Raw genomic sequence first — 13,993 nt, forward strand, 5'->3', positions numbered from 1 at the left:
TCCACCCTCACCTCCAACAATAAGTTTATTTTTTCTCTATCTGATAATGGGATATGGGCATCGCTGGCAATGCCAGCATTTATTGCCCTTCCCTAATTACCCTTGAGAGTGCGAGGACGCCATGGACTTTTTGTCATGAAGATTGAGACCATCCGAACAGCTGCTTTTGCCACTTCCCTCCATTCCACTCACCCACTGGGCCAAACTTCCTCTTACCTTCCCGGAGCGGAGCGAAGCGGAGCTCTTCCAGCAAGCCGGAGTTTTGAAAAAAAAGGCAAACAGTGATGTCAGAGGAGAGCTGCAAGGTGATTGGTTGGTGAGTGGCAGCTGTTCGGAGCAGCTGCTCCTCCTGCGCTATGTGGGAAATCAGGGGCGCTTACAGTGTCCCGGTGACCATGTGTGCAGGAAGCGTATCTAGCTGCAGCTACTGGCTACCCGCATTATGGAGCTGGAGCTGTGGGTGGATTCACTGTGGAACATCCATGATGCTGAGGATGTCATCGATAACACATTTAGTGAGGTGGTCACACCGCAGGTAATGGCTGCACAGGCAGAAAAGGGATGGGTGACCACCAGACGGAGTAGTAGGCGCAGGCAGGTAGTGCAGGAGTCCCCTGTGACCATCCCCCTCTCAAACAGATATACCGCTTTGGATACTGTTGTGGGGGATGACCTCCCAGGGGAAAGCAGCAACAGCCAAGCTCGTGGCACCACGAAGGCTCTGCTGCACAGCAGGGGAAGAAAAGGGTTGGAAGTGCTATAGTGATAGGGGATTCTATCGTAAGGGGTGGAGATAGGCATTTTTGTGGCCACAAACGAGACTCCAGGATGGTATGTTGCCTCCCTGGTGCTAGGGTAAACGATGTCTCGGAGCAGCTGCAGGACATTCTGAAAAGGGAGGGTGAGCAGCCAGAGGTCGTGGTCCATATTGGTACTAACGACATAGGCAGGAAGAGAGATGAGGTCCTGCAGAAGTGAATATAGGGAGTTAGGCAGAAGGTTAAAAAGCAGGACCTCTAGGGTTGTAATCTCAGGATTACTCCCTGTGCCACGTGCTCGTGAGGGTAGGAATAGGACGATTAGGCAAATGAATGCATGGCTGAAGAGCTGATGTAGGCAGGAGGGCTTCAGCCACTTGGATCATTGGGATCTCTTCTGGTGCAGCAGTGACCTGTACAAGAAGGACGGGTTGCATCTGAACTGGAGGGGGACCAATATCCTTGTGGGGAGGTTTGCTAGTACTACTCGGGAGGGTTTAATCTAGTCTTGCAGGGGGGTGGGACCCAAAGTAGAAGTCTCTCAGATGAGATAGTTGAGGGAAATGTAGAGGTTAAAGCAAGCAAGTCCAGCAGGCAGGCTGGGCAGGGGCAGGACAGGGAGCGTGGAAGGTCTGATAAGCTAAACTGTATTTACTTTAATGCAAGAAGCCTTACAGGTAAGGCAGATGAACTCAGACCATGGATCGGTACATGAGATTGTGATATTATAGGTATTATGGAAAAGTGGTTGCTCCCCCACTGACACATAAACTACCTGCCCATCCTCATTTCCTAAGGGGAGGTTGAGTGTAGCCCCTTCTCTAGTAGGGCCATCCACATACTGCTTCAGAAAACTATCCTGGACACACTTAACAAATTCTTCCCCATCTGATCCCTTAGCACTAAGGCAGTCCCAGTCAATATTAGGGAAGTTAAAATCACCTACTATTACAACCCAATAATTCCTACACCTATCTGTGATTTCCCTACATATATGCTCCTCCACTTCTCTCTGACTACTGGGGGGCCTATAGCATAATCCCATCAAAGTGATCACCCCTTTCTTATTTCTAAGTGCTACCCATATGGCTTCGCTGGACATTCCCCCCGGGATATCCTCCCTAAGTACTGCCGTGATGTCCTCCCTAATCAATAGTGCAACTCCCCCTCCTCTCTTACCTCCACCTCCATCACGCCGGAAGGATCGGTACCCAGGAACATTGAGCTGCCAGTCCTGCTCATCCCCCACTTTGGGACCAGTGACCATAACTCTATTAGCTTCAAGATAGTTATGGAAAAGGATAGGACTGGTCCTCAGGTTGAAGTCCTAAATTGGGGGAAGGCTAATTTCGATGGCATCAGACAGGAACTCTCAAAAGTTGAATGGGAGAGGCTGTTTACAGGTAAAGGGACGTCTGGCAAGTCGGAGGCTTTTAAAAGTGAGATAGGAAGAGTTCAGGGCCGGCATGTTCCTGTTAGATGGAAGGGCAAGGCTGGCAAGTTTAGGGAACCTTGGTTGACGAGGGATATTGAGGATCTGGTCAGGACAAAGAAGGAGGCATATGTCAGGTATAGGCAGTTGGGATTGAGCGAATCCCTCGAGGAGTATAGGGGATGTAGGACTACACTTAAGCAAATTAGGAGGGCGAGAAGGGGCCATGAGATTTCCCTGGCAGATAAGATAAAGGAGAATCCTAAAAGATTCTATAAGTATATTAAGAGGAAAAGGGTAGCTAGAGAGAGAGTAGGTCCCCTTAAGGATCAGTGTGGCAATCTATGTGTGGAGCCACGTGAAATGGGCAAGGTCTTAAATGAATATTTCTCATCCATATTTACCGTGCAGAAGGTCATGGAAGCTAGTGAGTTCAAGGCAGGGAACACCAATATCCTGGAGCATATCAACCTTACAAAGGAGGAAGTGTTGGAGGTTTTGAAGCGCATTAAGGTGGATAAATTCCCAGGGCCTGACCAGGAGTATCCTAGGATGCTATGGGAAGCAAGGGAGGAGATTGCTAGGGCCCTGGCAGAGATTTTTGTATCATCGTTAGCCACGGGTGAGGTACCGGAAGACTGGAGGATAGCTAATGTTATGCCTTTATTTAAGAATGGCAGCAGGGATAATCCAGGGAACTACAGGCCAGTGAGCCTTACATCAGTGGTGGGAAAGTCATTGGAAGGGATTCTGAGAGACAGGATTTAGATGCAGCTGGAAAGGCATGGTCTGATTAGAGATAGTCAGCGTGGCTTTGTGCATGGGAAATCATGTCTCATGAATTTGATCGAGTTTTTCAAGGAGGTGACCAAGAGGATTGATGAGGGTATGGCAATGGATGTTGTCTACATGGACTTTAGCAAGGACTTTGACAAGGTCCCGCATGGTAGGCTGGTCCAGAAGGTTCGAACACATGGGATCCAGGGTGAGCTAGCAAACTGGATACAAAATTGGCTTGGTGATAGGAGGCAGAGGGTGGTAGTGGAGGGTTGTTTTTCAGATTGGAGGCCGGTGACCAGTGGTGTGCTGCAGGCATCAGTGCCGGGCCCTCTGTTGTTTGTCATATATATTAATGACTTGGATGTGAATGTAAGGGGCATGATTAGTAAGTTTGCAGATGACACCAAAATTGGTGGGATAGTGGCAGTGAAGAAGGTTGTCTAAGGTTACACCAGGATATCGATAAACTGGGAAAGTGGGCAAGGGAGTGGCAATCGGAATTTAATGCAGACAAGTGTGAAGTAATGCATTTTGGGAAGTTAAACCAGGGCAGGACATATACAGTAAATGGCAGGGCCCTGGAGAGTGTTGTTGAACAGAGAGACCTTGGGGTGCAAGTACATAGTTCCCTGAAAGTGGCAACACAGGTAGACAGGGTGGTGAAGAAGGCGTATGGCATGCTTGCCTTCATTGGCCGAGGCACTGAGTACAAGAGTTGGGACGTCATGTTACAGTTGTACATAACGTTGGTTAGGCCGCATTTGGAGTACTGTGTGCAGTTTTGATCGCCGCACTACGGGAAAGATGTGATTAAGCTAGAAAGGGTGCAGAAAAGATTCACAAGGATGTTGCCTGGTTTGGAGAGCTTGAGTTATGAAGAGAGATTGGACAGGCTGTGTCTGTTTTCCCTGGAGCGAAGGAGGCTGAAAGGGGACATGATAGAGGTATATAAAATTATGAGAGGCATAGATAGGATAGATAGCCAGAGTCTGTTTCCCATGGTAGCGGTGACTAAAACTAGAGGGCATAGATTTAAGGTGAGGGGGAGGAGGTTTAAATGGGATCAAAGGGGTAAATTTTTCACACAAAGAATAGTGGGTATCTGGAATGAGCTGCCAGAGGAGGTGGTGGAGGCAGGAACAGCAGCAACATTTAAGAGGCATCTGGACAGGTACTTGAATGAGCAAGGCATAGACGGATATGGAATTAATGCAGGCAGGTGGGATTAGTATAGATAGGCCTTATGGTCGGCATGGGCGCGGTGGGCCGAAGGGCCTGTTTCTATGCTGTACGACTCTATCACTCTATGATTCCAAGATTCCACCCCCAACCTGCCCTTGTCCTGAACACACTCCTTTCTCTAGTTTCTCTCCTTTCTCCCCTCTTGCTCGCTCTGAGCTCATCTTGTCCACGAGACCCACCTCCTGCTGCCACGACCTTATCCCCACTAAACTGCTGACCACGCAACTTCCCCTCCTGGTCCCCATGTTAGCTGATATTGTTAATGGTTCTCTCTCTTCATGTGCTGTCCCACTTCCCTTTAAATATGCTGTAATCACCCTCTCCTCAAAAAATCAACACTTCACCCCACCGTCCTTGCAAACTACCAGCCTATCTCCAACCTCCCTTTCCCCTCTAAAGTCCTTGAAAATATTTCCGCCTCCCAAATTCCTTCCCACCTCTCCCGGAACTCCATGTTCGAATCCCTCCAATCAGGTCTCTGCCCCTGCCACTGAACTAAAATGGCTCTCATCAAAGTTACGAATGACATCCTATGTGACAGTGACATAGGTAAGCTATCCCTCCTTATCCTTCTCAACCTGTCTGCAGCCTTTGGCATGGTTGACCAGACCATCCTCCTCCAATGCCACTGTTATCCAGCTGGGTGGGACTGTACTCACCTGGTTACATCTTATCTGTCTAATTTTAGCCTGAGTATCATTTACAATGTCTTTTCTTCCCTCTACTGCACTGTTACCTCTGGTGTCCCCAAAGGATCTGTCTTGTACGCTGACGACACCCTGTTCTACTTCACCACAACTTCTCTCGACTCCTCCACTCTTGCAAAGTTATCAGACTGATTGTTTGACATCCAGTACTGGATGAACTGCAATTTCCTCCAATTCAAAATTGGGAAGACCGAAGCCATTGTCTTTAGTCCTTACTACAAACCCCGTTCCTGTCATGACTGCTACCAGGATACCAGGCAATGACCTGTATGATTGACTGCATATCGTCGCATACCAGCTGGACATTAAGGAAGTGGAATCTCTTTTGGTCACAGTACACCTTAGAGATCTGAGATACAGTTCCTGCAAAGTGATGTGTGTGCAGTCAATAGATTGCTGTGCCATGAGGAAGCCTGTAATCCTTGTGAAGCCACATCCTCGGTCCACCAGCTGCTCTCTGGGAAGAGAAAATGAAATGTAGTCAGTTGTCTTTGAATAGAGTGCTTCAGTGAATTCCCATACCTAGCAGGGAATGGCAAACTGTGAGATGTTGCAAGTATCTCCAACTGCAGCCTGGGAAAAGCCCAGTATAGAAAAGTTCATTGTCACAGTCACCTTCACAGCTACACGCAATATCGTCCACAACCTAGTCTGAGGTTGCAGTTCTGGCTGCAGCAGTTAACAGGCTTCAGTGAGGATGGCCATACTGATGTGCAGACATCTCACACACTGTTCCTCGCTGAGGTTCAGTTAGGAGAATTGCTCCTTGAACACCATGGACAGACACAGCCTCTTGCTGAGAGCCCTTCGCCCATGCTTCTCCTCCTCCACCAGCTTACCCTGCTCTGTGTTACCTCTTCTCATACTTCTGGTCATGCTATATTCCAAGGGGAATACCTACCATTGCACCCATGCTTGGGAGTAACTGGTTTTTGCAGAAACCTTGAAGTCAGAACCAAGTCCTTCAGCATCTGCCACACCACTCCCTGTAGACTTTAGCAACAATAAAGAGTTCTAGAAAGCACCAAATACTTGTACAATCATAGCAACAGACAAGAAAATCGCCAGCAACTAATCTGAAAGTAGTTGATGATCCTTTTAAATAGCACTGGTTTGGGGGTGGGGGGGCATGGGGGGTGAGGGTGGGGTGTTGCTCCTGCTGCTGAATGCATGTTCAGCCATGCATTGTTAAGAGAGGGAAATAGCTGAATTGTTGAGCTCCCAAATGATAGCACTGGCATCAAATCAGTGTTATATGCCGATTGACACCAGGAACTGTGTACTCTGCATACTTCTGGCAAACAATCCCTGCACATGTGCTAACACCCTCATCGACATGACGTCCATCTTGACTTGCACCAGAAGTGAATGTCATTTTGGACCTCTAAATCTGCTTACAAAATGGGCACTATGCATGTGGATATTTGGTCAGTAGTCTCAAGAGCAGCAGGTGTTGATGTTTGAGGTGGGAAGAGTAATTCTTATGTTGGACAGTGGTGGCTTAGCAGGGGCGTAGGGCATGAGAATCCCCTACGGAGTCTCACTTAGGTTCGGAGCCGTACTCTAGACATAACAGGAATGAGCGTCTCAACACCAAATAATGTGTTAAAACAGTAACTTTATTGAGTTATTATTAAGTAATTATTAAACAATTATTTCTGACAAAAACAGAAAGATAACTTAATTAAAAATAAAGGAAGGAAAAGAGTATAGAAAGCCAAAAATTACTTAGCACACTGCTATAAACTCAAATTAGGCTGTTCACGACAAATCCCTAAAATGCTACAGTGTTCCCTTTGGTACATACACCATCAAGTCTCCAAAAACTTATAGCACAACTGCTGTAACACCAAATTAGTCTGTTCACGACAGCTCCCTTAAATGGTACCATGTTCTCCCTTGGTACATACATTACCAAGTCTCCAGAGAACCTTGCACGAAGGTCGACTCTCCGGACAGTCACTCAGTCGACATCCCTTCCTCCGTAGACTTCAGTAGTTGACTAGTCCACTCCGGCTGCAGCCCCGAATGTTGGAAGCTGTGCCCCTTTGAGTCCAATTTCTGGCTTCATTCCAGCTTTCCGAGGTTTCCATCCAGTCTTTCTCAAAACAAGAGTATGACAACCATGAGTCCTTATCAAGTTCTTCACACAGGCGCTACGAGGCCGTTCAGGCTGTTGACACATCCTTTGATGGTGTCTCTCACCTGTCATTAATGAGGTTATACTGTCCATCAATTAAACTCTTCTGATACCACATCACAGTGGACCACCCCATGTGCAGGGTTATCCATTGTCCTGGCTTGTATTCAAGGGTCACCGAATACCGTAAGAACAGACTTCTGTTTCAACAATGGGAGACAACCATTATTTTCAAGAAGAGATAAACAGTAGTTTAGACAAAACAACAGCTGTGCATTTTTTTTTTTTGCATGGCCTGGCCTGATCAGCATGAATACAAAAGGAAAAAGTTCTTGGGAAAAACAAGTTCATAGTTAATAGTGATTGCCATTGATTACATAATTGATTAATTGCTTGACTTAATCAGAGCACAATCACACTTAGTGTTAAATTAATGTCCACAAAGTAACCTTTAAAAATTCACCACAGGTTGAATACAGTTAAAATAAAATCAGAAACAAAGCAAAAGCAAGACAGAGGTAAAATACAAAAAATAGAAGCTGCAGTCGTGATCCAGTACTCTGGGTGGGGCACTTCAATGTTCAAAACCAAGAGTGGCTCGGTAACAGCACTTCTGACCGAGTTCTAAGGACATAGATGCTATACTGGGTCTGTGGCAGGTGGTGAGGGAACCAACAAGAGGGAAAAATATACTTGACCTCGTCCTCACCAATCTGCCTGCCGCAGATGCATCTGTCCATGACAGTATTGGTAAGAGTGACCACCGCACAGTTCTTGTGGAGACAAAGTCCCAAAGTCCCACCTTCACAGTGAGGATACCCTCCATCGTGTTGTGTGGCACTACCACCGTACTAAATGAGATAGATTTCGAATAGATCTAGCAATGCAAAACTGGGCATCCATGAGGCGCTGTCAACCATCAGCAGCAGCAGAACGGTATTCAACCATAATCTGTAACCTCATGGCCCAGCATATCCCTCACTCTACCATCACCATCAAGCGGGGGGGACCAATCCTGTTCAATGAAGAGTGCAGGAGGGCATGCCAGGAGCAGCACCAGGCATATCTCAAAATGAGGTGTCAACCTGGTGAGGCTACAATCCAGGACTACTTGCTTGCCAAACTGCGTAAGCAGCATGCAATAGACAAAGCTAAGCGATCCCATAACCAACGGATCAGATCTAAGCTCTGCAGTCCTGCCACATCCAGCCATGAATGGTGGTGGATAATTAAACAACCAACTAGAGGAGGTGGCTCCACAAATATCCCCATCCTCGATGATGGGGCAGCCCAGCACATCAGTGCGAAAGATAAGACTGAAGCATTTGCAACAATCTTCAGCCAGAAGTGCCGAGTTGATGATCCATCTCGGCCTCCTCCCGAAGTCCCCAGCATCACAGATGCCAGACTTCAGCCAATTCGATTCACTCCGCATGATATCAAGAAATGAATGAAGGCACTGTATACTGCAAAGGCAATGGGCGCTGACAATATTCATGCAAAATTACTGAAGACCTGTGCTCCAGAACTTGCCACGCCCCTAGCCAAGCTGTTCCAGTACAGCTACAACACTGGCATCTACCCGGCAATGTGGAAAATTGCCCAGGTATATCCTGTACACAAAAGGCAGGGCAAGTCCAACCTGGCCAATTACCACCCCATCAGTCTACTCTCAATCATCAGTAAAGTGATGGAAGGTGTCATCAACAGTACTATCAAGCGGCACTTGTGGAGATGGTAGAGGTAGTGGATAGGATTAAAATTGATGGGAAGGAAGTGCTGGAGAATCTGCCAGTGCTTGGAGTGAGTGGAGCACCTGATCCAGATGGCTTGCATCCCACGTTGCTGGAATAGGTGGAGGTGAAGATGGCAGTCTTTCAGTCTTTGTAGGATGCAGGGCAAGTAGTGCCGGAGGATGGGAGAGTGGTGGGTGTGGCACCCTTGTTCAGGAAGGAATGGGGGACGTTCTTAGTGGCTGAGGGATGGTCAGTTTGACATCAATTGTGGGTAAGTTTTGGAGGCAATGATTGGGAAAGGAATTGGCAGGGACTTGGAGAGGTGTGGGTTGCTCCAGGAGAGCGAGTGCGGATTTGTGGAGGACGGAGCTTGCTTGACTAATTTGGTTGATTTTTTTTTGTTGAAGAGGGTGGTGGATGGAGTCTATGTGGATTTTAAGAAGGCATTTGAAAAAGTGCCATGTGAGGGGTTGGTTTGTGAGGTTGAGGCTCTTGGAGTGAGAGGGGTAGTGTCAGCTTGGATAAAGGACAGAAAACAGTGAGTCGTGACGAATGGTTGTTTTTCAGACTGGAGGATTATAAACAGTAGTGGTCCCGAAGGGTCAGTGCAAGGGCCACTGCTTTTTTGATACATACAAACAACTTGGATATAGAAATATAGAGTAGAACTTCAACATTTTCCAATGATACCAAACTTGGAGGTGCGGCAGACAGTGAGGATGACACCAATCAACTGCAGCAAGACACCGATAAGCGAGCAGAATGGGCAGACAAGTGGCAAAGTGGCAGATGGAATTTAATTCAGACAAGTGTGAGGTGATGCATTTTGGCAGAAGAGATTGGGTGAGGCAAAATATACTTAATGGCACAGTTCTAAAGAGTGTGCAGGAACAGAGGGGCCGGGGGGTTCATGTGCATTGATCTTTGAAGGTGGCAGGACATATTGAGTAGTTAGCGAAGCATATGGGATCTTGGGTTTCATAAGTAGGGATACTGAGTACAAAAGTAGGGATTTTATGTTGAACCTTTATAAAGCGCTGATCAGGCCTCACCTAGAGTATTGTTCCAGTTCTGGTCACCACACTTTAAGAAAGATTATGAGGGTCCTTGAAAGGCTGCAGAGGAAATTTACCAGAATGGTAAAGGGATGAGGGATTTTAGCTCCAGGGTTAGTTTGGAGAAGCTGGGGTTGTACTCCTTGGAACAGAGGAGATTGAGGGAAGGTTTGATAGAGTTGTACAAGATTTTGCAGGTTTAGATAAAGTAGACAAATAAAGCTGTTCCCATTAGCTGATGATGTTATGTTTCAAATCCCAAGCATGATGAAACGAGACTCACGATTTCTGTGTGTGTAGGCTTTATTCAGATGGCTGCCTGGACTTGTCTTTGTTTCCCTTTTGGAACTACGCCTCCTCAAAATTGACTGATAGCATAGTCAGCAGACTTACAAACTCAGCACAGAGAACTTAATCACTGAGCAATCAAACACAACATATTTCCCCCCTTGTATTCGAAGGAGTTTATTTTGAATTAAACCTTTATTAGCATCAAACAGGTATATATTCAGTGATTTCTCAGAATCCGTTTGTTCCTCTAAGTCAGGGTTGTCCAACATTTTCACATGGGGGGCCAGATTACAATTTTTGTCTTACATAGGAGACTGGTGAGACAATTTCAGACATATAAAAGCATGAAACATTTATCTTATTATTAATCAGAACAACAACAAATATGCATTTTTGCGAAGAAGCTTTAAATGAGAATACTAATTTATTGACTTACTTTCTTGTCACTATGTTGGACACTGATTTAGTGAGATACCTGGCAATATTTTGCTTGCATAAGTAGTCAATGTGTCCCTGCACACTTGTCGCGATGCAGATTATTTTGGATAAATGTCCATCTGTCAGGAGTGATCGTGATCACTCTCTCTCCCTCAGTCTCCCTGTATCTCCCTTCTCTGTGTACCCCCACCTCTGTGTTGTTCACCCCCATGTAGTTTCCCCACCCATGTCATCCTCGCTCTGTATCCCCCCCCCCACTCTCTGCCCCCCTCTTTCTCTCGCTGTCCCTCCCCCTCACCTCCACCACCCCGACAGTTTCAGGGAGCAGGAGTGCTCAGCACAGCAGCTTTGTAGTTGTTCAGTTCCTTTTAAAAACATCGCAAGCCAGTTTCACAGCTGACAGGTGCTGACATTAAGAACAGCGGTTTCCCAACTTCAGGCAGATTTGTGTCTTCCTGCAGATTCTGACTTTTTTTTAAAAGCCCGCCGGAGAATTTTTCATCTCTGAAGTACATCCGTGGGCCGGATGGAAACCTTTGGTGGACCAGATCCTGGCCCATGGGCTGTCTGTTGGACAACCCAACTCTAAGTACACAAATAATCTCCGTGGAGGTCTCCTCTAATGGCGGCGAGATCAACAAAGACGTGGTTGTGGTTCAGTGCAATCATCTTCATACGATACATGATAAATATCACGATCGCTAATCAGAAAATGTATCCTCATCGTCATGATCGTCGAAGTCTCTAGTCTCCAGGTATTGTCATCAAGCGATAAGCGTTAGTACTGAGCATCCATTTGATCTACTGAGGTTGTGATAGAGGCGACCTGAGCTTGTGGTTGTGATTAGGACGTTTAACATGAACCCAATTTCCGACTGCGAATCGTGATTTTGTTGCGCGTGTTCGCTGATCGGAGTACACTTAACTTTGCCCTGTCACTTTGCAATTTCTTATGCTTTCGCTCTGAAATTCATGTTGGATGGCGGTGACGACTGAAGAATTGTCAGCGAATGTTGCGACTAATCATAAGTTCAGCCGGTGCTTTTCACAGAATCACAGAATGTAACCCCACTATTTAAGAAGGGTAGGAGAGGGAGAATGGAGAACTACAAACATGTTAGTTTGATGTAAGTGGTCGGGAAAATGTTGGAATATATTATAAAGGATGTGCTAATTGGACACTTAGAAAATAATGGTAAAATTAGGCAGGGTCAACATGGATTTATGAAAGGGAAATAATGTTTGACAAACCTGTTGGAGTTTTTTGAGGATGTTACTTGTAGCATAGATAAAAGAGAACCAATGGATATAGTGTATTTTCAGAAGGCTTTTGATAAGGTTCCACACAGGAGGTTAGTAAACAAAATTAGAACGCATGAGATTTTGGGTAATATACTAGTATGGATTGAGAATTGTTTAACAGACAGAAAACAGAGTAGGAATAAATGGGTCATTCTCAGGATGGTATGCTGTTACGCAAGGATCAGTGCTAGGGCCTCAGCTGTTCAGAATCAATATAAATGATTTGGATGTGGGGACCAACTGTAATTTTCCAAATTTGCTGATGAAACAAAACTAGGAGGGAATGTAAGTTGTGAGGAAGAAGCAAAGAGGCTTCAAGTAGACCTGGACAGGCTAAGTGAATGGGCAAGAACATCGCAGATGGAAGATAATGTGAATAACTGTGAAGTGATCTACTTTGGTAGAAAGAACAGAAAGACAGAGTATTTCTTAAATGGTGAGAGGTTGGGAAGTGTTGATGTCCAAAGGGACCTGGGTGTCCTTGTCCATGAGTCACTAAAAGCCAGCATGCAGGTGCAGCAAGCAATTAGGAAGGCAAATGGTATGTTGGCCTTCATCACAAGGGGATTTGAATACAGAAGTAAAGATGTCTTGCTGCAATTGTATAGAGCCTTGGTGAGACTGCAACTGTGTACAGTTTTAGTCTCCTTATCTAAAGAAGGATATACTTGCCATAGAGGGAGTGTAATGAAGATTCACCAGACTAATCCCTGGGATTGTTTTATGAGGAGAGATTGAGGAAACTGGGCCTGTATTCTCTAGAGTTTCGAAGAATGAGAGGTGATCTCATTGAAAATTACAAAATTCTTACGGGCATGACATGGTGGATGTAGATAGGATGCTTCCTCTTGCTGGTGAGTCTAGAACCAGGGGACATGGTCTCAGAATAAGAGGTAGGCCATTTAAGACTGAGTTGAGGAGGATTTTCTTCACTCAGGGTGGTGAATCTTTGGAATTCTCTACCACAGAGGGCTGTGAAAGCTCAATCATTGAGCATGTTGAAGACAGAAATCAATGGATATCTGGAGATAAATCAATGGATATCTGGAGATAAATGACATCAAGGGATATGGAGATAGAATGGATAAGTGATGTTGAGGTAGATGATCAGCCATGACCTTATTGAATGGCGGAGCAGGCTCAATGGGCTGAATGGCCTACTCCAGTTCCTATGTTCCTAATCACAGAATCACAAAATTGTTACAGCGCAGAAGGAGGCCATTCGATCCATCGTGTCTGCACCGGCTCTCCGAAAGAGCAATTCATTTAGTGCCATTACCCCTGCCTACTCCCCATAACCCTGCACATTCTTCCTTCTCATATAACAGTCTAATTTCCTGTTGAATGCTTCAATTGAACCTGCCTCCACCATGTTCTCAGGCAGCCCATTCCAGACCTTAACCACTCACTGCGTGAAAACGTTTTTCCTCATGACACTTTTGCTTCTCTTACCAATTACTTTAAATCTGTGCCCTCTAAGTCTTGATCCTTTCAAGAGTGGGAACAGTTTCTCTCTATCTACTCCATCCAGACCCTTCATGACTTTGAATACCTCTATCAAATCACCTCTCAGCCTTCTCTTCTCTAAGGAAAACAGTCCTAACTTCTCCAATCTATCTTCATAACTGAAATTCCTCATCCCTGGAACCATTCTCCTGAATATTTTCTGTACTCTCTCCAATGCCCTCGTGTCTTTCCTCAAATGTGACCCCTAGAACTGGACGCAATACTCCATCTGAGGCCGAACTAGTGTCTTATACAAGCTCAGCATAACTTACTTGCTCTTGGACTCTATGCCCCTATTAAGAAAGCCCAGGATATGCTTTATTAACTGCTCTCTCAACCTGTCCTGCCACCTTTAATGACTTATGCACATATACAGCCAGGTCCCTCTGCTCCTGCACCCACTTTAGAATTGTACCCTTTATTTTGTATTGTCTCGCCATGTTCTTCCTACCAAAATGAATCACTTCACATTTCTCTGCATTGAACTTTATCTGCCACCTGTCCACCCATTCCACCACTTGTCTATGTCCTTTTGAAGTTCTACACTATCTTCCTCACAGTTCATAATGTTTCCAAGTTTCGTATCATCTGCAAACCTTGAAATTG

The sequence above is a fragment of the Heterodontus francisci genome, chromosome 1, assembly GCF_036365525.1.
Source record: "Heterodontus francisci isolate sHetFra1 chromosome 1, sHetFra1.hap1, whole genome shotgun sequence".
In the NCBI taxonomy this organism is placed as follows: domain Eukaryota; kingdom Metazoa; phylum Chordata; class Chondrichthyes; order Heterodontiformes; family Heterodontidae; genus Heterodontus; species Heterodontus francisci.